At 41.0% G+C, this 22719-nt stretch overlaps 1 long non-coding RNA gene across 1 annotated transcript in view; it reads left to right on the top strand.

The window, feature by feature from the left end:
- Positions 1 to 22719, top strand: part of LOC141545091 (uncharacterized) — a 27550-nt gene extending 4831 nt beyond the window's left edge. The window contains exons 3-5 of the long non-coding RNA XR_012482878.1: positions 8420 to 9188; positions 20775 to 21453; positions 22076 to 22719. This is a non-coding gene — a long non-coding RNA (uncharacterized LOC141545091). The remainder of the gene's footprint in view (positions 1 to 8419; positions 9189 to 20774; positions 21454 to 22075) is intronic.

Below are 22719 nucleotides of genomic sequence, written 5' to 3'. Positions count from 1 at the left end.
CCCCCCACTCTGGCACAGGTTCCATCCCCTCACATCTGGACTACAGGTCTGCTGCTTCAGGCCTCTGTTGTGGATCAGTCCTGGCCGACACAAAGATACTGGGCCAGCCTGCTGTTTCATTCCCTAGCTCATTTTACATGGGAGGAAAGTGAGGCAGACAGCGAGCAGTGACCTGCTCAGAGACACCCAACTAGTAAGTGTTGGAGGCTGGATTTGAATTTTTCTGGTTCCCAGCCCAGCGCTCTATCCACTAGACCACCCGGCTGCTCCTCCTCTCTGAGGTGACCTTCCATATGCTCTTCCATTCTTGTGTGGACGTTGTTTGCAAGTGGTCTTTTCCATTTCTTCCTGGAGGACAGGGATGGAGGGCTTTTGCCCTTCTTTTATCCCTAGTGTTAGTTCAACACCAGCATGTACTAAGTTCCAGGAAGGCTCATTGATTTAAAGCAGGGAGAATCCTCAGATGACCTCCCCCAGTCCCACTTTACAGTGCAGGAAATGGGCTCAGTAGGAGCTCAAGCTCACAAAGGGAGTGAGTGGCCAGGCCAGAATATTGAGTCCTGACTGGGAGTTCCTGAGGACAGGGTCCGGGGCTTTTGCTCCCTTTTCTCCCTCTGCAGAGCCCAGCACAACTCCATGGTGACAGGGCGGACTCAAAAAGCCTCCCCATCCCTTCCTGGTGGTCTGGGATCCTCAGGGACATGGCCTTCTGAGCTGAATCTGAGCCCTGCCTCCGGCCCTTCCCTTTCTGAGAATATTAAGTCCACCTCCATTTCTTTCTGTCTGCCTTTTAACTCCCTCCAGCAGGGTGTAGCCCACCCTCTCCATATATACCCCTAGCAGTATCAATGGCTGGAAAGGGTCTGCAGGACCTCAGAACTGCGGGGTGCTGGGATCCCTGCCTGCCCATGAGCGGTCTAGAGCAGGGCCTGCTACCAGGCGATCCCAAATCAGACAAAGAATTACAACTTCGGAAATGGACTGACGACCAGATCTAGAGAAATCGAAAACTCCCAATTCCTCCCACCAGATGCTCCATTTCCCAGCTCTCTTGCCATCTCACCAGGACTGGAATGCCTTCCCCTCCCCACTTTCTTCAAGACTCAGCTCAAGTATCCCCTTCTGCATGAAGCCTTTCCAAGGACTTGTGCCCTCCCCCAAGCTACACACACACACACACACACACACACACACACACACACACACACAATGTTTAGCTGAAAAGGACTTTGGAGAGAGACAGCTAGTCTAGCATCTGCCTCCTACAATGCATTTGGTTCTCTCTTAGACTGAATCAAGATGGTGGCAAGATGGCAGACAGCCCCCAGTACCCTCTGTGTGGGTTTAGGTGTCTCTAGGGCAAACATGACTTCCCCAAGACATCCTTTGTCAATCAGAGGCAGGACTGAGCTGGGGACCCAGTCTACTGGCTCAACCCAGAGTTTTATTGCATGGGACTGCCTCTTTGCAGATGGAGAAGATTGTGTTGGGCAAGAACATTCTCCTTGCCCCGTGGAAGCCTTTGGGCCAGGGCCAGGTCTCCAGGTCTCTTCCCTTGAATGGAGCATGAGAGCCACAAGGGGTAGTTGGTTGTTCTGTCAAGCCAGTTCATGCACCATTGGGTCACCATGCATTATGGGAGTGCTGCCCCCTACAGGGCTTGCTCTCTCAGGTGGCCTTCTCCAGGTGGAATCTGCCACCCAGCACCTGAGAGGGAAAGGTTATGCTAGAAATGCTGCAGACTGTGGCAATTCTCCGTCCTCCATTTTGTAGATTCTGCCCTCTCCCCTTCACTGAAAATCCTGAAGAAATTTGCCCTTCTCTTGGACTATGCGCCACCGTTCCCTCCTCCCAGTTCATGAAGATCACTGAGAGTGGCTTAGCAAGCACATCTCTGCTTTTATCTTCATCTCTTTGGCTCCTGGACTATGGCTTAAATATGGGAATAATAAGTTCCTGAGCCAGGACATAGTGCATTCAACAAGGATTGGAAATGATACATTCTATTTTTAAAAAATCACATCCAAAGGGCGATGAGGCAGGGAGAAAAGCACCTCTGTAGAGCCACCAAGCCAGTGGAACAAGATAACAATTACAATGTAGGGAAAAAAAGCAATAGAGACACAAGGAAATCCAAGGGAAGCAAAATGCATGTTAAACAAATACACACAAAGGTGGAAAACAGAGATAAAATACAAAGTGACCCAGAAAACCTAATACAAGAAGGCAAATGACCAATAGCTATCACTGAGACTTGGTGAGATGGCTGCAGTATGACTTTGGAACAATATGCTTTATTTTAAAAAATGGGTAAGGCAAAAGGAAAGTGGAGAAGGAGAATAAATTTAGAAGATATATTCACAGAATGGGACAGTCAAAAGGGCAGAACCACAGTCTTACAGAAACAGCAAAAGAAGAAGAAGAAGAAAAAGAATAAAAAAGAAGAAGAAGAAGAAGAAGAAGAAGAAGAAGAAGAAGAAGAAGAAGAAGAAGAAGAAGAAGGAAGAAGAAGAAGAAGAAGAAGAAGAAGAAGAAGAAGAAGAAGAAGAAGAAGAAGAAGAAGAAGAAGAAGAAGAAGAAGAAAGAAGAAGAAGAAGAAGAAGAAGAAGAAGAAGAAGAAGAAGAAAGAAGAAGAAGAAGAAGAAGAAGAAGAAAGAAGAAGAAGAAAGAAGAAGAAAGAAGAAGAAAGAAGAAGAAGAAGAAAAGAAGAAGAAGAAGAAGAAGAAAGAAGAAGAAGAAAAAAGAAGAAGAAGAAAGAAGAAAGAAGAAAGAAGAAGAAGAAGAAGAAGAAGAAGAAGAAGAAGAAGAAGAAGAAGAAGAAGAAGAAGAAGAAGAAGAAGAAGAAGAAGAAGAAGAAGAAGAAGAAGAAGAAGAAGAAGAAGAAGAAGAAGAAGAAGAAGAAGAAATGTTGACATTGGAGTAAGCTACAGACCACCTGGCCAGAATGGAGAAATAGATGAGGGATTCAGAAAATAAATCTCAAATCTCACACTAAAGCATATATGATAGTCATGATGGACTTCAATTATTTGGAGATGTGTTAGAGTTCTCTGTGACAGTGTAGAGCTACTCATGATGTTTTGAATTATCTAAAATGATAATTTCATTTCTTAAGAAGTGGAGAGACTAATAAGAGGAAATCCTATTTTTAGCTTCTGGGGTTGTTGTTTGTCCTTTGTTTTTGAAGAGGACCAATGATATCATGGATGATGTCTTGAATTGTTTATGAATTAGATTTTTTTTAGGAATTAGGTCTAAGTGAGGCAGATTGCACAGCCATCAATTTCCTCTCTTCCTGAGACATCAAAATCCAGTGGCAAGACAAAAGTCAGGATGACTGGCAATGGTCCAAGATGGAGTGGTCAATCTTGACTTCTCCAATGTCTGATCAAACTCTCAGTACTTCACAGCACCTCTTCGGCCACCATCATGGCTGTTGGAACAAATTGTTCTCATTTGTCCATTTAGCCGGGGGTATTCTTTACGAGCTTGGGGTAAACATCCCCCTGACTCACTGTTGATTACCTTCATTCTGTTTTAGCCTGCCTGCCAAGATGGTTTTACTGAAGTATGGCTACTGCACAAGCTATCACTTCTTGGAGCCACATGAGAGAAACGGGCGACTAGTTGAACACAAAGGTGGATAAGGAGGTCTGAAAATGGGTTGGTGAGCCCACATACCAAAGGGCTAGTCTTCTGAACACTCCATAACCCCTACTTCTGGGGTAGACACGATAAAAAAGCATAGGAAGTAGGAAAGCTCCATCTTAGAAGTTGTGATGAAGACATACAAAACTGGTAATTGTCTACTATTATCCCTAAATATTTAGGAGAACAAATTTCAAAGGGTTCAGAAAAAGCCTAAAGCTTTATAAGGGAAATCAGCATAGAAATAGGAAATTCTGGGGAAGATTTTAAAAACTCATGCCTCCAGAGTTGAAAGGGAATTTAAAAAAACAAAACTCTACAATCCTCCCATTTTACATTTGAGGAAACTGAGCCCCAGAGAAATAAGCAAATCTGGTAGGGAAGAAAAGGAGGAATCCTTTGAAGAAATTGTTGTGGAGGCACAGGGAACTCACCAGCCCAAATGATATTTTAAAGTCATCAAATCAAGGGCAAACAATGGAAGATGAATACAAAAAGGATATGACCCTTTAAGGACATTGTCAGGAGTACTAAAGCTCAGAAAGAGCTGAGGGTGATAAGAAAAATTAAGCTTTTCAGGGATTTTAGCTAAATTGGAATGGGGTGGGTAAGTAGGTAAGAGAGATGAGACAGAAGGGACAGAACCACAGCTAAGGATGGATAGGCCAGAGATTACAAGCAATGGAGAGGAGGCAAAATCAACGGCTTCCTAGTTTGCTTCTGCTTTTTCTATAAGAAAGATTTTTTTTTTTTTATACTGGAAAGGGAGGCTAGGTTCAAATCTGAGAACTCTGTGTAACCTTGAAAAAGGGTCCCTAATTCCTTTGGATCCCAGTTTCCTAATCTGAAAAATGAGGGGTTAGATACTCCCTATGGTCCCTTCTAGCTCTAAATCTATGAACTAGGGACAAAAAATTGGGAGCTGAGAGAGGGATCATGAGGAAAAGAGAGGGAGGGAAGAGAGAAGACAGAGACAGAGAGAGACACAGGGAAAGAGACAGAGATACAAATACAGTCACAGAGACACAGAGAGAAAAGGAGAAGGAGAAGAAGAAAAGGAGGAGGAAGAGCAAGAAAAGGAGAAAAAGAGGAGAGGGGAATTAAGGTAAAGAGAGAGATGGACAGATAGAGACAGAGGGAGGAGGAAAGAGAGATTATCAAAATGGCAAGCTGCCCTTCATGAAATCAAATCAATTTTCTCAAAAGAATAATATACTTGAATAGTATACTAGATCTAATTATAGCAGTAAAAGAACGAGAAATTAAAGAAATTAGAATAGACAATGAACAAATAAAATTATTATTCTTTGCAGATGATTTGATGATATACCTAGAGAATTCTAGAGAATCAACTAAAAAACTAGTTGAAATATTAACTTCAGCAAAATTGTTGCATGCAAAATAGTACCTTTTAAGTCACCAGTATTTCTATATATTTCTAAGAAAGTCCAGCAGCAAGAAATAGAAAGAGAATTTCCATTTAGAACAATTGTAGACAATATGAGATACTGAAGTATTTATCTGGAAAGAAACTATATAAACATAAATATAAAACACTTTTTGCACAAATGAAAGTCAGTTCTAAACCTTTGAAAAAAATATTAATTGCTCATGGGTAGACCAATATAAAAATGACACTTCTACCTAAATTAATCTACTTGGTTGGTGCCATACTAAATTCCCAAGATATTATGATATAAGGCTTAAAAAAAAGACGAAATTCATCTGGAAGAATAAAAGGTCAAGAGTATCAAGGGAACCAATAGAAAAAAATGTGAAGGAAGGTGACCCAGCAGTACCAGACCTCAAACTGTATTGCAAAGCAATAATCATCAAGGCAATCTATCACTGGCTAAGAAATAGAGTGATGGATTACTGGAATGAACTAGGTATATGATTCAGAGGAGTAAATGACCATAATAATCTAGGGTTTGATAAACCCAAAGCTTTGGGGACAAGAACTCATTTTTTGACATAAATTGCTGGAAGATTGGAAAGCAGCTTGGCAGAAACTACGAACAGACCAACATCTTTTACTGTATACCAAGTTAAGGTCAAAATAGGTACATGATTAAGACATAAAAGGTAATACTATAAGCAAATTAGGAAAGCATAAACCTCAGATCTATTGATAAAGGAAGAATCTATGACCAAACAAGAGATAAAAAGCATTATGGTATATAAAATGAATAATGTTTGATTATGTTAAATTAGAAGGGTCTTTTACAAACAAAACCAATGCAGCCAAGATTAGAAGGAAAGCAGAAAACTTGGAAGTAGGCTGGGATTTACAGCAAGGTTCTCTGATAAAGACCTCCTTTCTTAAGTATGTAGAGGATTGAATCAAGTTTATAAGAATGCAAATCATTCTTCATTTGTCAGAGGATATAATCAGGAAGTATCAGACAACGAAATCAAAGCTATCTCTAGTCATATGAAGAAATGCTCTAAATCACAACTGTTTAAAGAAACGCAAATTAAAACAATTCTGAGGTATCATCTCATCGGCTAATATGTCAGAAAAGGAAAATGACAAATGTTGGAGGGGATGTGATGTAGAAAAATAGGAACACTAGTGCACTATTGGTGGAGTTGTAAACTGATTTATATAATTTATATAAATATATAAAAATAATTTATAACTATGCCCAAAGGGTTATAAAATCATGCATACCCTTTGACCTAGCACTACTAGGGCTATACCTCAAAGAGATAGGAAAAAAGGACCCATAAGCACAAACATATTTGCAGTTCTATTTGTGGTGGCAAAGAATTGGAAGTTGAGGGGATACCATCAATTGGGGAATGTTGAACAAGTTGTATATAATTGTGATCTTGTGTTATAAGAAATGATGAGTAGGATGCTCTCAGAAAAACCTGAGGAGTATATAAACTGATACAAAGTGAAATAAGCAGAACCAGGAGAACACCGCAAACAGTAAATAACAACAACATTGCAACAATCAACTATGAATGACTTAGTTATTCTCAGCGATACAATGATCTAAGACAACTCTGAAAGACATGATGAAAATTGCTATCCGCTGCCAGAAAAAGAACTGATGGAGTCTAAATACAGATTAAAACATGCTTTTTAAACTTTATTTTTCTTTTTGGTCTGTGTTTTCTTTCACAACATGGCTGATATGAAAATATGTTTTGCCTGACTGCACATGTATAACCTACATCAAATTGCTTGTCTTCTCAATGAGGGGTAAAGAGAGGAAGGGAGAAAGGGAGAGAATTCTAGAACTTGATTTTTTTTAAATAATAGTATTTTCCCCCAGATACATGATAAGAGGAAGTGAAAATTTTAAAGAAATAAATGTAAAAAAGGTTTTGCAAAGGTGAATGTTGAAAACTATCTTTGAGTATATTGGTGAAAATGAAATATTATATAATTTTAAAAATATTAAAGTTTTTGCATGTGATTGGAAAAATAAAATATTGTTTTTTTTAAAAGAATGACATGTTTGAATATCAAAAGCATAGATAAATGTAATTGATGAGCTGCTGACAATGTTCTTTGGAAGATCATGGGGAGCAAAGTTGGAAGAGGTAAATGTTCCGATTGTTACAAAGGGAAGGGATCAACATGCTAGGGATCTTGCTTGTGATTTTTGCCAAAATTCTGTTATTATTATTATTGTTGTTGTTGTTGTTGTTGTTGTTGTTGTTGTTGTTAAAGAGATGTTAAGGGACCATTCAGAAAAGCAAACAACAATCAGAGCCAGCTAGTACTCCCCCAAGAACAAGCCACTAACCCCATTACCTTTCTTGAACAGGATTATTAGACTGGTCAGTCAGAGGAATATTTAGTGGATGTATACATTTTAACAAAGCATCCAATAAAGTACTTCGTGCTCTTCTTCTGGAGAAGGTGGAGAAATGTGCATCAGACAGAAGCACTGTGAGGGAGTTTTAGAAATAGTTGGATGGCTGGCTTCAAAGAGTAGCCATTAATGTTTCTAAGTCAACTTGAGGGGAGTGTCCTGCTCAATTCTATGCTATTTAACATTTTCTCAGTGAACTAGTCAAAGGCACACTTGGTACGCTTACCAAATCTTCAGATACCAGATATCTCCAGATAAACTAGGAGGCAGAGCTAATGTTGGATGGCATAGCCTAATAATATCTTATCAACACAGGACCCTGGGCCAAATATAAAAAGTTTTAAAAAATCCAAAAAACAAAGTTTTACACTTGGGTTCAAGAGATAAACTTAATTACTATAAAACAGGCCATCTGAAAATGGAAGGGGGAGAGGAATAAGCATTTATTAGGCACCTACTAGATGGTAGGCCCTATGCTCAGTGCTTTATAAATACTATGTGATTTCATGTAAAGGTATGGATAAGATTAAGTCTATTTTTTTTTTAAAACTACCTGCGTCTGGTGCTAATTGAAAGCCCATGCACTGTCTAGACAAGTATCTGAGTTGGGGCTTGGAAAATTTTCATAATTCTCACTTAACTCCATGAGGATCCTGCACCCTCCCCCCCCAAAAAAAAACATCATCAAGCAATTACCAAGTATTGCTATATGCTAGGTACTGTGCTGGGCCCCCATTTTGGTCCAAGGCAATTTTTTTGCACAAACAAAACCAATGCAGACAAGATTAGAAGGGAAGCAAATTAGAAGAACCAAAATAGTCTGTCTCTCAGATCTATGGAGAAGGAAGGAATTTATGGCCAAAGAAGAACTAGAGTATATTATGAAATGCAAAATGGATAATTTTGATTATATTAAGTTAAAAACTTTTTTTTAACAGGATTCTGGAGCATTCTCCGATGAAATTGCTGACAATGCTCTCAATTTCCTCTGCGATTGATGTATAAATGAAGCTGAGAAAACCCAAAAAGCGGCAGGCTCTGGAACTCCTGGGCCTCCACCCTCTAGGCCCGCATTCCTGCTTTATTATGTATCGGTGTCAGCCACAACAACAACAACCCGAAGAACCCTCAACTTTGGTGTGGTATCGGCCGGCCCCAAACCCTGAAGTCTCCCAACATGACTCTGCTCTCTGGAATGCGAGCAGACCTATTATTTGCAGAGTGGTTTCCCGTCTCCTGGGAGCTGCTTCTAGACTGGTCCAAGCAGGAGGCCAGAGCAAGGCCATTGGTCCTCATTTTACAGAAAAGGATCAGCAAGGGCAACAGACCTACTTCAGAACGGACCAGCCAGAGCCCCAGTCTCTCTCCCATTGCCCAATATGGGTTTCTCCCTGTGCTGGTTTGGAGTCAGGAAAAAGTGGGGTCTTTGAATCCCCAGAATCCTGCTTTGTCCATCATAGCATGCTTGCTAAATTGAATTGAGTTGGGCAGTTTCGGGGAACCGGTTTCACAGGTGGGGAAACTGAGGCTGAGAGAGAGGAAGAAGAAATTTGGCCAAGACTACACAAGCAGGAAATACAAGGCAAAGCTGGCACCGGATCTCAGTGGGCCCTCTTGGCTGCCTCTTAGTAGAGACTTCCTTGGTTTTCCTAATTCTCCCCCTCACCTCTGTCTGCCCAGAGTCTGCCCATCCCAGCATCTCTCTGGGTAAGTCTGTAGGAGCCGCGGCTTTCCTCCCTGGATTGTCCACGTGTGGGAACATACATGGCAGAGTGTTTCCCTGGTGCAGGTGGCTGCCCAAGCTCATTAGAAGGAAGGACCCGGAACTTTGATGTTTCCTAGGCCTGGGGCAGAAGCTTCAAGGGGGAGCAGATGTTTTAGATCAAACAGGCTTAAGGACAGAGGAGGACAAAGCAGGCCAGACCTGGGGGAGGAGCAGGGAGGCTGGGGCCCCCCACTCACTCCCCCAGCAGCCCTCAGCCCAGAGGGGCCCCAGCCTTGGCTGGCTGCCCTTCTCCCAGGCCCCCCGTATTCATAGCTTGTCCCTGCCATGTCCTGCCAACAAGCCCTCCTAGCCAAGGCTGGGCAGGGGCACATGCTCCCCACAAGGCTCTGTGCCATGGAGGTTGGGCAGGGGTCAGTTTCCTTGTATATCTTCCCCACAAGGTTCTCACAAGCCCCAGTGGCGGAGGCAGGGAGGCTGGGAAAAAAGGCGACAGAGCCAGCCGAGGAGGAGGCTGATTCATAGCCCTAAACCCCCAACCTCGCTCGGCAGCTCAGGAATGCAGCTCGGTCTGGCCCGACGGGGCACCCTGCCCAAGCCCAGCCTTTCCAGGTCAGATAGCCGCAGAGTGACCCGAGAAAGTCGCAGGTGCTGGAGTCTGGCCCAGGCAGTGACCCCTTGCAGAAACCCAAAACAAGGCCCTCCCGCTTCTGGTCTGGCCCTACCCCACCCTCCCGGGACTTCCCTCCCAGAAAAGGCCCAGACTTTCACTGGGGGAACCCGGGGCCAGCAGGAAGTAAGAGGTTCTGCCTGAGCAAATAGCAGCTGAGCATCGGGGAGGGTGGGGAGGGCAAGAGGTCTGGGCAGGAGGGGCTGCCCAGCCAGCTGTCACCTGAGCTGGAACAGGGCCAGGCAGCCATGGGGACAGGGCCAGGACCTGCCAGAAATCACAGAGCTACCAGGGATGGCCTAAGGGCCTCTTGGTGGGAAGGGACCTCGGGACCCTCAGTCATTTCTGCATCTAACAGAGCCCCAGGAGCTTCCCTCATCTGGGAGAGGGGTGAGACACCCAATGACCGGGAACTCTCACTCACATCCTTCCCATTAGGGAGGAGTGGTCACAGTGCTGTGGGAGGTTTGGGATGCCTCCAGCTGGAAACATCAGAGGGGGCATCCTGGAGGAGGTGGTATTTGAGGTGAAGATGGGCAGGGAGGGCATCCTGGGGATTGACTGATTATATGTTGGGAAGGAGGATGGCACCAATCTGGGGGCCTTGAAGGACAAACTTTTTTCTTGATTGATCTTTAAAAGTACATTTTATAGGATTTTTAATATATTTCATATATATTATAGGATTGATATATTTATACATATAAATATATATTATATATATATATATATATATATATATATATATATATATATATTTCTCACCAAAACTTCCCCTGCTCCTTCGAGAGAGCCACTCTTTATAATAAAGAAAAAAGGGGTAAAAAAATTCAACCAAAGAAGCCAGCATCTAAGAATAGCTCACATTGTATGCAGTTTTCCTTCTCCATGGTCCCCCACCTCTCAAAGAATCAGGGAAGGGAAGTAGTGTCTTCTCACGCTTCTTTAGGGCCACCTTTGCTCACCCAATTTCCATTTCCAAAGTCCAGTTTCAACTGGATTGTTGTTGTCATTTTTTCTACATGAGTGGCTGTGACGATAATTTTAATAATGGCTGCAAAGTTTGTGATGCAGTAAGCGTCTTGTTTGATCCTTATAAGAACCTCGGAGATAGATGCTGTTATTATTCCTATTATGTAGATGAGGAGACTGAGGCAGACAGGTGAAGTGACACAGCCCACATTCTACAACTAATAAGTGTATGAGGTAGAATTTCAACTTGGGGTCTTCCAGACTCTAGACTATCATTCTACCCACAAGTTACTGGGGTGCATGTTCTCCTGTGGCCATCAGGGAACTGAATAAATGAAGCCTTGGTGGAGATGGGAAGACTCTGGGAAGACCTCATCACTGTCCCCAAAGATCTGAAGATTTTACCTAGAAAATATTAGCCTTTCTGCCCAGAGGGTAGGAGAGGGAAGAACAGAGAAGAGGGAGGAAAAGTGACAGGGATGGTCCTTTAAAAAAAATTTTTTTTAGTAATATTTTATTTATCCAAATACACAGGAAGATAGTTTTCAACATACACCTTTGCAAAACCTTGTTTTCCAAATTTTTCTCCCTCTCCTCCCCCCTCCCCTCTCCCCAAGACAGCAATCTGATATAAATTAAATATGTGCAATATTTAACATATTTAATATACTCATGTTAAGCAAAAAAAAAAAAAAATCAGATAAAAGAGGGGAAAAAACACACACACAAGAAAGGAGGAAGAAAAAAACCAAGCAAACAAAAACAACAATAAAAGGTAAAAGTACTTTGCTGTGATCCACATTCAGTCTCCAAGTTTCTCTCCCTGAATGTAGATGGTTCTCTCCATCATAAGTCTATTGGAATTGCCTTGAATCACCTCACTGTTGAAAAGAGCCAAGTCCTTCATGGTTGATCAACAATCTTGTTGTTGCTTTGTACGATGTTCTCTTGGTTCTATTTCCTTCACTCAGCATCAGTTCTGTGAGTCTTCTCAGACTCCTCTGAAATCACCCTGCTGATCATTTCTTACAGAACAACAAAATCCATAACATTCATATACCATACCTTATTCAGTCATTCTCCAGTTGATGGGCCGCCAGTTCCTTGCCATGTAAAAAGAGCCGCCACAAATATTTTTTTCACATGTGGGTTCTGTTCCCTTTTTTTTTTTTGTTTTTTTTTTTTTTTTTTTTTTTTTTTTTTTTTAATTTTTTATTTTATTTTATAATTATAACATTTTTTGACAGTACATATGCATGGGTAATTTTTTACAACATTATCCCTTGCACTTACTTCTATTCAGATTTTTTCCCTTCCTCCCCCAACCCCCTCCCCCAGATGGCAAGCAGTCTTATATATGTTAAATATATTACAGTATAATTTAGATACAATATATGTGTGTAGAACCGAATTTTTTGTTGCACAGGAAGAATTGGATTCAGAAGATAAAAATAACAGTTTACATTCATTTCCCAGTGTTCCTTTTCTGGATGTAGCTGGTTCTGTCCATCATTAATCAATTGGAATTGGATTAGATCTTCTCTATGTTGAAGAAATCCACTTCCATCAGCATACATCCTCGTACAGTATCATTGTTGAAGTGTATAATGATCTCCTGGTTCTACTCGTTTCACTCAGCATCAGTTGATGTAAGTCTCTCCAAGCCTCTCTGTATTTCTCCTGTTGGTCATTTCTTATAGAACAATAATATTCCATAACATTCATATACCATAGTTTACCCAACCATTCTCCAATTGATGGACAACCATTCATCTTCCAGCTTCTAGCCACTATGAAAAGGGCTGCCACAAACATTTTGGCACATACAGGACCCTTTCCCTTCTCTAGTAGTTCCTTGGGGTATAAGCCCAGTAGTAGTATGGCTGGGTCAAAGGGTATGCACATTTTGATAACTTTTTGGGCATAATTCCAGATTGCTCTCCAGAATGGTTGGATTCTTTCACAACTCCACCAACAATGCATCAGTGTCCCAGTTTTCCCACAGCCCCTCCAACATTCATCGTTATTTGTTCCTGTCATCTTAGCCAATCTGACAGGTGTGTAATGATACCTCAGAGTTGTCTTAATTTGCATTTCTCTGATCAATAGTGATTTGGAACACTTTTTCATATGAGTGGAAATAGTTTTAATTTCATCATCTGAAAATTGTCTGTTCATATCCTTTGACCATTTATCAATTGGAGAATGGCTTGATTTCTTATAAATTAAAGTCAATTCTCTGTATATTTTGGAGATGAGGCCTTTATCAGAACCTTTAACTGTAAAAATTTTTTCCCAATTTGTTACTTCCCTTCTAATCTTGTTTGCATTAGTTTTGTTTGTGCAGAAACTTTTTAATTTGGTGTAATCAAAATGTTCTATTTTGTGATCAATAATGGTCTCTAGTTCTCCCTTGGACACAAACTCCTTCCTCCTCCACAAGTCTGAGAGGTAAACCATCCCATGTTCCTCCAATTTATTTATGATTTCGTTCTTTATGCCTAAATCTTGGACCCATTTTGATCTAATCTTAGTATGTGGTGTTAAATGTGGGTCCATGCCTAGTTTCTGCCATACTAATTTCCAGTTTTCCCAGCAGTTTTTGTCAAATAATGAATTCTTATCCCAAAATTTGGGATCTTTGGGTTTGTCAAAGATTAGATTGCTATTTTTATTCACTATCTTGTCCTGTGATCCTAACCTATGCCACTGATCAACTAGTCTATTTCTTAGCCAATACCAAATGGTTTTGGTGACTGTTGCTTTATAATATAGCTTTAAATCAGGTACACTTAGACCACCTTCCTCTGACTTTTTTTTCATTAGTTCCCTTGCAATTCTCGACCTTTTATTCTTCCATATGAATTTTGTTGTTATTTTTTCTAGGTCATTAAAATAGTTTCTTGGGAGTCTGATTGGTATAGCACTAAATAAATAGATTAGTTTGGGGAGTATTGTCATCTTTATTATATTCGCTCGGCCTATCCAAGAACATTGAATGTCTTTCCAATTATTTAAATCTGACTTTATTTTTGTGGCAAGTGTTTTGTAATTTTGCTCATATAATTCCTGGCTCTCCTTTGGTAGATATATTCCCAAATATTTGATACTATCGACTGTTATTTTGAATGGAATTTCTCTTTGTATCTCTTGCTGTTGGATTGTGTTGGTAATGTATAAAAATCCTGAGGATTTATGTGGATTTATTTTGTATCCTGCGACTTTGCTAAAATTCTGAATTATTTCTAATAGCTTTTTAGCAGAGTCTTTGGGGTTCTCTAAGTATACCATCATGTCATCTGCGAAAAGTGACAATTTGATTTCTTCATTTCCTACTCTAATTCCTTGGATCTCTTTCTCGGCTCTTATTGCCAAGGCTAGAGTTTCTAGTACTATATTGAATAGTAATGGTGATAGTGGGCAACCTTGTTTCACTCCTGATCTTACAGGGAAAGGTTCTAGTTTATCACCATTACATATGATGTTTACTGAAGGTTTTAAATATATGCTCCTTATTATTTTAAGGAATAGTCCATTTATTCCTATACTCTCAAGCGTTTTTAGTAGGAATGGATGTTGGATTTTATCAAATGCCTTTTCTGCATCTATTGAGATGATCATATGGTTTTTATTAATTTGATTATTAATATGGTCAATTATACTAATAGTTTTCCTAATATTAAACCAACCCTGCATTCCTGGTATAAATCCCACTTGGTCATAGTGTATTATCCTGGGGATGATTTTCTGAAGTCTATTTGCTAATATCTTATTTAAGATTTTAGCATCAATATTCATTAAGGAAATTGGTCTATAGTTTTCTTTCTCAGTTTTCGATCTACCTGGTTTAGGTATCAGTACCATGTCTGTGTCATAGAAGGAATTTGGTAGGACTCCTTCAATCCCTATTTTTTCAAATAGTTTACATAGCATTGGAGTTAGTTGTTCTTTAAATGTTTGGTAGAATTCACCTGTAAATCCATCTGGTCCTGGGGACTTTTTCTTAGGAAGTTGATTAATAGCTTGGTCTATTTCTTTTTCTGAGATGGGACTATTTAGACTACTTACTTCTTCCTCTGTTAATTTGGGCAAGCTATATTTTTGAAGGTATTCTTCCATTTCATTTAAGTTATCGAATTTATCGGCATAAAGTTGAGCAAAGTAGCTCCTAATTATTGTTCTAATTTCCTCTTCATTAGTGGTGAGTTCACCCTTTTCATTTTCAAGACTATCAATTTGCTTTTTCTCTTTCCTTTTTTTAATCAGGTTTACTAAGGGTTTGTCTATTTTGTTGGTTTTTTCATAAAACCAACTCTTAGTTTTATTAATTAATTCAATAGTTTTTTTACTTTCAATTTTATTAATCTCACCTTTTATTTTTTGAATTTCAAGTTTTGTGTTTGTCTGGGGGTTTTTAATTTGTTCCTTTTCTAGCAATTTTAGTTGTAAACCCAATTCGTTGGCCCTCTCTTTCTCTATTTTATGCAGGTAGGCCTGTAGAGATATAAAACTTCCCCTAATTACTGCTTTGGCTGTATCCCACACATTTTGGTATGATGTCTCATTATTGTCATTTTCTTGGGTGAAGTTATTAATTATGTCTATGATTTGCTGTTTTACCCAATCATTCTTTAGTATAAGATTATTTAGTTTCCAATTATTTTTTGGTCTATTTTCCCCTGGCTTTTTATTAAATGTTATTTTGATTGCATTATGGTCTGAAAAGGATGCATTTACTATTTCTGCCTTACTGCATTTGATTTTGAGGTTTTTATGCCCTAGTATATGATCAATTTTTGTATAGGTTCCATGAACTGCTGAGAAGAAAGTATATTCCTTTCTGTCTCCATTTAGCTTTCGCCAAAGATCTATCATATCAAACTTTTCTAGTATTCTATTTACCTCTTTGACTTCTTTCTTATTTATTTTGTGGTTTGATTTATCTAATTCTGATAGTGCAAGGTTGAGATCTCCCGCTATTATAGTTTTGCTATCTATTTCCTCTTGCAGCTCTCTTAATTTCTCTTTTAAGAATTTAGATGCTGCACCACTTGGTGCATACATGTTTAATATTGATACTGCTTCACTATTGATGCTTCCCTTTAGCAGGATATAATGCCCTTCCTTATCTCTTTTAATTAGATCAATTTTTGTTTTTGCTTGATCTGAGATGAGGATGGCTACTCCTGCTTTTTTGGTTTTGCCTGAAGCATAATAGATTCTGCTCCACCCTTTTACTTTTAGTTTGAATGTCTCATCCTGTTTCAGGTGTGTTTCCTGTAAACAACATATAGTAGGATTCTGACTTTTAATCCAGTCTGCTAACTGCTTCCTCTTTATGAGGCAGTTTGCCCCATTCACATTTATGGTTAGAAGGACTAATTCTATATTGCTTGCCATCCTATTAACCCCTGCTTATGCTTTTCCCCTTTCCTTCCCTTTTACCCTCCTATCCAGTATTAAACTGGTAAACACCACTTGCTTTTCACAGCCCTCCCTTTTTAGGATCCCTCCCCCACCTTAAAGATCCTCCCCTTATTTTACCCCTTTTCTTTCCTTCCCTTTTACCCTCCTATCCAGTATTAAACTGGTAAACACCACTTGCTTTTCACAGCCCTCCCTTTTTAGGATCCCTCCCACACCTTAAAGATCCTCCCCTTATTTTACCCCTTTTCCTGGAAATTACTGTATTCCCTTCCCCTTAGCTTACTCCTTCCCTTTCACTTTTCAATGAAGTGGCAGAAGTTTCACCATAAATCGAATATGTCTATTGATACACGCTATGTTCATCTCCCTCCTTTCTTTCTCTCAGATATAATAGGTTACCTTTGCCTCTTCATGAGATGTAGTACCACCACTTTATACTTTTTTATGATATAATCTCCTTTCCACCTCTAGTTTCTAAGACAAATTGTACATATGTTCTTTACATATTTTTTTGACAGAAGTATAGTTCTCAAGATTTCTTTTTACCTTTTTTAGAAGTCTCTTGAGTTCTGTATTTGAAGATCAAACCTCTTATGTAGGTCTGGTTTTTTCATCAAAAATAGATGGAATTCATTTATTTCGTTAAATGTCCATCTTCTTCCCTGGAAAACGATGCTCATTCTTGCTGGGTAAGTTATTCTTGGCTGCATACCAAGTTCCTTAGCCTTTCGGAATATCATGTTCCAGGCCCTGCGTTCTTTTAATGTGGATGCTGCTAGATCCTGTGTTATCCTTATTGTGGATCCTCCATATCTGAATTGTTTTTTTCTAGCAGCTTCTAATATCTTTTCCTTTGTCTGATGATTCTTGAACTTGGCCACTATATTTCTTGGCGTTTTGATTTTAGGGTCCCTTTCAGTAGGTGATCGATGAATTTTCTCAATGTCTATTTTACCCTCTGTTTCCAAAACGTCTGGGCAGTTCTCTTTGATAATTTCCTCGAAAATGGTGTCCAAGCTCTTTTTTTCCTCCCATTTTTCAGGGAGTCCGATTATTCTCAAATTGTCTCTCCTGGATCTGTTTTCCAGGTCTGTTGTCTTTCTGGTAAGGTACTTGACAGTCTTTTCAATTGTTTCATTTCTCTGGTTTTGCTTGACTCCCTCTTGGTTTCTCCTTGAGTCATTCATTTCTACTTGTTCCAGTCTAATTTTCAATGATGTATTTTCTTCACTCACTTTTTTTATATCTCTTTGTAATTGTCCAATTGAGTTTTTATCTTCTATGGAATTTTTTTCCATTTTATCCATTTTATTTTTTAGAGAGCTGATTTCTTTTTCTAGCTCTCTAATCCTGTTTTCCTTGGAGTTGTTTACCTTTTCCAGCTCACTAATCCTGTTTTCCTTGGAGTTGTTTGCCTTTTCCAGCTCACTAATCTTGTTTCTCAATGATTTGATTTCTTTATCCATTCTGTCTTTGAATGCATGGGATGACTTCTCCAGGCTCTCTTGCCAAGCTTCCCTTTCCTTTTCCCATTTCTCTTCCAGCTCTCTTGTGAGAGCCTTTTTGATTTCCTCTATGAGGTTCTTTTGTATTGAGGAGCAGCTTATATCCCTCCCAGGGGATACATCTGTGGACAGTCTGTTCCTAGTCTCCTCAGCATTCGAAGTCTGCTCCCTCTCCACACAGAAGCCGTCAATGGTTAGAGCCCTTTTGAATTTTTTGTTCATTTTGTCAGAGTAGGAATCAAAGAAAACAAACTGACAAGAGAAACAATTGGTCTGTTTTGCGGGGGATAGGGCTGGATGTTATTAATGGGCTTCCTCTACAGACTGGGGGTAGGGCAGCAGAGAGCCACTAACAGAACAGCAATGACTGTACTGAGTCTGCGCTCTGACGCTCTGAGAACACACCGAGTCAGTCCAGGTGGGGGTTGGGGGTGGCCGGGCTCTGAGAGACGCTGGCTTTCTGGGGTTTTAATCTTCACCTCCGGTGTTTACACCCTCTCTGCTGCTCCTGGCTTGCTGCCAAGACGGATCATCCACACTGGGGCAAAAGCCCTTTCGCAGAAACGGCAGAGATCACACCCCTCCCCCTCCGGTCTGAGCTGTGTGAGCTGCCTGTCTTGCTCTGGCTGTCTGCCCTCAGTCTGCGCCCAGTCTGATTGACCCTCCCCCGAACAAACACAGACCTTTTCTGGCGACTTTCAAGGATGTCTTCTCTTGGTGATAATTTATGGATTTCTTTCTGGGTCAAGCATTAAGTCAGAGGCTTGTCATGAAGTAAGTTCTGAGAGAAAATGAGGAGCTCAAGCAGCTGTCTGCCTCCACGCCGCCATCTTGGCCGGAAGTCCGGTTCTGTTCCCTTTTTTATGATCTCTTTTGGATGCAGAAACCAGTACAGACATTGCTGAATCAAAGGATATGCAAAATTTGGGCTTACCTTTGGGCATAGTTCCATATTACTCTCCAGAATAACCGGACCATTTCACAACTCCACCAACTATGCATTAGTGTCCCAGTTTTCTCATATCTCCTCCAACATTCACCAGTATTTTTTCCTGTTGTTTTAGCCAATCTGAGAGATGTGTAGTAGTACCTCAGAGTTGTCAGGGATGCCTATTTTAAAGCACTGTTAAGAAAAGCTTCCTAGCAGAGCCTTCCCAGCATGGAACAGACTTCTTCTGAAGGCAGTGGGTGGCTCAGCACTGGAGAAATGATTCAATGGGCATCTAAGTCACTGTCAGAGGTATAGAGAAGGGATTTCTCTTAGAGTGGGAGGTGAACCAAATAAGTTCTGAGATCATTTTAATTCTGAAATTCTGGGATTCTATCATTTTCTTACTTCTCTATCACAAACTTAAGGAAGCATGTTATTGAGAGTGAATACTGTACATTCTACCACTAAGTTAGAGGTGAATTCACAGTCACAAATTCAATGCAAATGAGTGCCAGCCTCTTGGCACCCAGGATGTGACAACGTTAAGCCGGAAAAGCACCTTCTCCAGATTTTAGAAGAACAAGATTTGTAGTACCCATTACAGAATGGCATGGCCATAGTCTTTTTCTCTCACAGCCATGTCATGCAGAATAGCAACCTTTTTATAAAAAGAGGGGAGGAGCACCGAGGAAATTAGTGGCTAGGGCACTGGGTCTGGAATCAGGAAGACCTGAATTCAAATACAGACTCAGACACTGACTAACTGTGTGACTTTGGGCAAGTCGTTTCACCCTATTTGCTTCAGTTTCTTCACCTGTCAAATGGGCTGGAGAAAGAAATGGCAAATGACTTCAGTATCTCTGCCAAGAATAATACTCCAAGTAGGGTCACAGAGAATCAGACACAAATGGAATGACTAAACCAATAAAAACCAAATCCCAACTAGATAGGTAGGTAGTGAGAGTTCTGGGTCCTGACTATCAGGGAGAAAAAGCTCTCAGCAGCAGGGAGATTGGAGACAGTTGGGGACTTCATGGCCCTTCTTTAGGGGTTTCTGAGGCCATCCCCAGAGGAAATCAGGAAAGGTTCAGCGAGAACTTGGATCAATGATTGTTACTAAATATCAGGTGATAAAGTGATTAGATAATGATACAGACCTTTAAATCTTAGGTTTTTCAATCCATTTATTAGTAATAAGTAATTTGATTGGCTTTGTAGTTTTAAATAGTTGATTGTAATAAAAAATTTTATGGTGTTGTCTATCTCCCCACCCTCCCCATTAGATTGTAAGCACCTTTCAGGACTGGAACTGTTTTTCTTCTTATTAATTGCATCTCTTGTTCTTAGCACATGGTAGATGCTTAATAAATATTTATTTTTATTTATTTATTTTGCTGAGACAGTTGGGATTAAGTGACTTGCCCAGGGTCACACAGCTAGGAAGTGTTAAGTGTCTGAAGTCACATTTGAACTCAGGTCCTCAGGGCTGGTGCTCTATCCACTATGCCACCTAGCTGCCCCAACAAACATTTATTGTCTCGAATTAGAGTATAATCTCCTTGAGGGCAGGGATTGTGCTACCTTTCATTACTCTAAGCACCAAGAACAGTTCTTGGAGCACAGTCAACACTTGATAAAGAAAACCTAACAGGGTCCTCATCTGGGGTCTGGAGAAGTCAGTAATCTCCCAGTTAATTGCCTAAGGTCACACCCTATTTACTTACTTATTCATTCATTTATTTGTTCATTTATTTATTTATTTATTTATTCATTCATTCATTCATTTATTTATATATCCACTCACTTATTTATTTATTTGTCCATTTATTTATTCATTCACTTATTTATTTATTTGTTTGTTTGTTTGTTTGTTTATCCATCTGTTCATCCATTTCTTTATTTCTTTCTTTCTTTATTTGACCATCTGTTCATCCATTTATTTATTTATTTATCCATCTATTTATTCATTCATTCATTTATCTATCTATCTATCTATTTATCTATTTAGTTATTTATTTTGGTTGGAGGTAAAAAGACTTTTCTGAAATATTCCATTCCACATCAGCTTACACTGCTGCACTGGTGAACTCCTCCACCTAATTCCTGTCTGTGGAGAAATTGGAGACCTGCAAAAGAGGGGCCACATGGCAGGGATTCTCCACTCTTTACCATCTGGCTGTCCCCCGGTGCATGTTCTGTGCCCAATGATGTCCTCCCAGTGGAAGGGACAAGGATGAAGTTGGTCCTCATCCCTTGGAACACAGTCTGGTTCAGAGATACAGCCCACCCAGCCAGCGAGCCACTGGGGAAACAGCTTCGGAGCCAAAGAGGTCACTTCAGATCTTGCCTTTTGTTTTTAGTAAGGTCCCTAAACTCAGTTTCCTCCTCTGTAAAACGAAATAGTTGGATTTGGTGGCCGCTAAAGTCTCAATGCTTTTTATAGATGGGAAAACTGAGGCTCAGGGATTTGCCCAGGTTCAGTCTGAGGCACATCTTTCAGACTCCAAGTCCAGAGCCCCAGCCACTGTACCTCACTGCCCTATCTGTGCAAGGCAGGATGTGCTACATGACTGAGTGGACTGCACAGGGAGGGTTCGCTATGACAGAGTTCATGGGAAAAATAAAACAAACTCTGGGGAGAGGAAAGCTGGGATCATGAAAAGCTTCTTGGAGATGTTGCAGAAGAGGCTTTGGAGAGGGCTGAATTTCATGGCAGAGCTGAGGAAGGAGGGTCCCGGATATGGGTGAGTCACAAGATGGGTATGAGAAGCTAGGAAGTGCTCCATTGGCTGGAGATGGGCAACAGTGGGAAGAGAGCGCAGAGAGGAGCTGTTGGCACAAAGGGTGGGTGCCCGGGGGGAGAGGGCAATGTGAAGAGCTGACAGCTCAGGTGTCCCTGGGAATCAAAGTCTCCCTGTTGATTGGTGGCTTGTTGCTGGTGCTGGGTAGGAGGCAGCACTAATGGAACAGAATTATTGGACTAAGAGGCACTGATGCCCATTCAAAGATTATCCCGGGGGAGCATGGCATGGTTTGAAGGGGCTTCTGCTTCTCCACCTCTGTGGAGTCCCAGCTTCCTGAACACCGAGGTCCTCTGGGACTATATCATCATATTACGTCCCAAAGGTCGGGGAAGGTGGGTGGGGGGTCCTTGAGTGGCTCAGGAGCCAATTCTGCCCTAGGCACCCAGCTCCCTGCCAACCTGGCACCAAAAGGGAGCCCACCTGAGGAGGGGAACAGCTGAGAAAGAAACAGGTTTGGTCAGCTCTTGGCATGGCTAAGAAACACAAGCTAGTTTTCTTCCCTTGCCTTAAAAAAAAAAAAAAAAAAAAAAAAAGGCTAAAAAGACCATATCCTGTGTCCCAGAAACCTCAGCAGTTGCGCTGGTGAACTACTCTACCTAATTCCCGAAGCCCAGGTCTCTGGAGGAATGGGAGGCCAGCCCAGCCGTGGGCAGTGCCAGGCTGCAGCAACCCTGACTCCAGGATGGGCAGCCTTGGGTGCCCACGGGCCGGCGTCTCCATCCCTCTGTCCCGTCTCAAATCAGGATCTTGAGACCTGAAGGAACCTGGTTAAACTGAAGCCGGCTGACCCCGGAGTCGGGTGCCCTCGAACTTCGGAGAGGGGGCCAAGGTAAACAGACACACATCCAGGTCCCAGTGAGGCCTTTCATTCAGTTCTTCAGCCATCTACCCACCCATCTGCTCCTTAGGTGCTTCTCACTTCTAGCTCCAGGGAATCCACTCAGTGGGCACTTAGTAAGCACCTGCAGAATACAGCTCGGCTCCTAGCTGGGAGGAGTTGTGCCCTCGGGGAGTTCCCAGGCTGGGAAACTGGGGTATCTTTAAAAAACGGGAAAATGCATTCAATTTTAAGTTAAAAAAGAAACCCGATCCCTTCCACCTGTGTAACCTTCCGCACATTCTTTCTGAGATTGTTTTTTATCTGTAAAATGGTAGGGGGGATGTTGGATCGAGTGATCCCTAAGATCTCCTACTCCAAAGGCTTGT

Source organism: Sminthopsis crassicaudata, chromosome 5 (genome assembly GCF_048593235.1).
Source record: "Sminthopsis crassicaudata isolate SCR6 chromosome 5, ASM4859323v1, whole genome shotgun sequence".
In the NCBI taxonomy this organism is placed as follows: Eukaryota; Metazoa; Chordata; class Mammalia; order Dasyuromorphia; family Dasyuridae; genus Sminthopsis; species Sminthopsis crassicaudata.
Note: the sequence above shows the minus strand (reverse complement) of the source record. Positions and strands in the feature narration are given on the sequence as shown.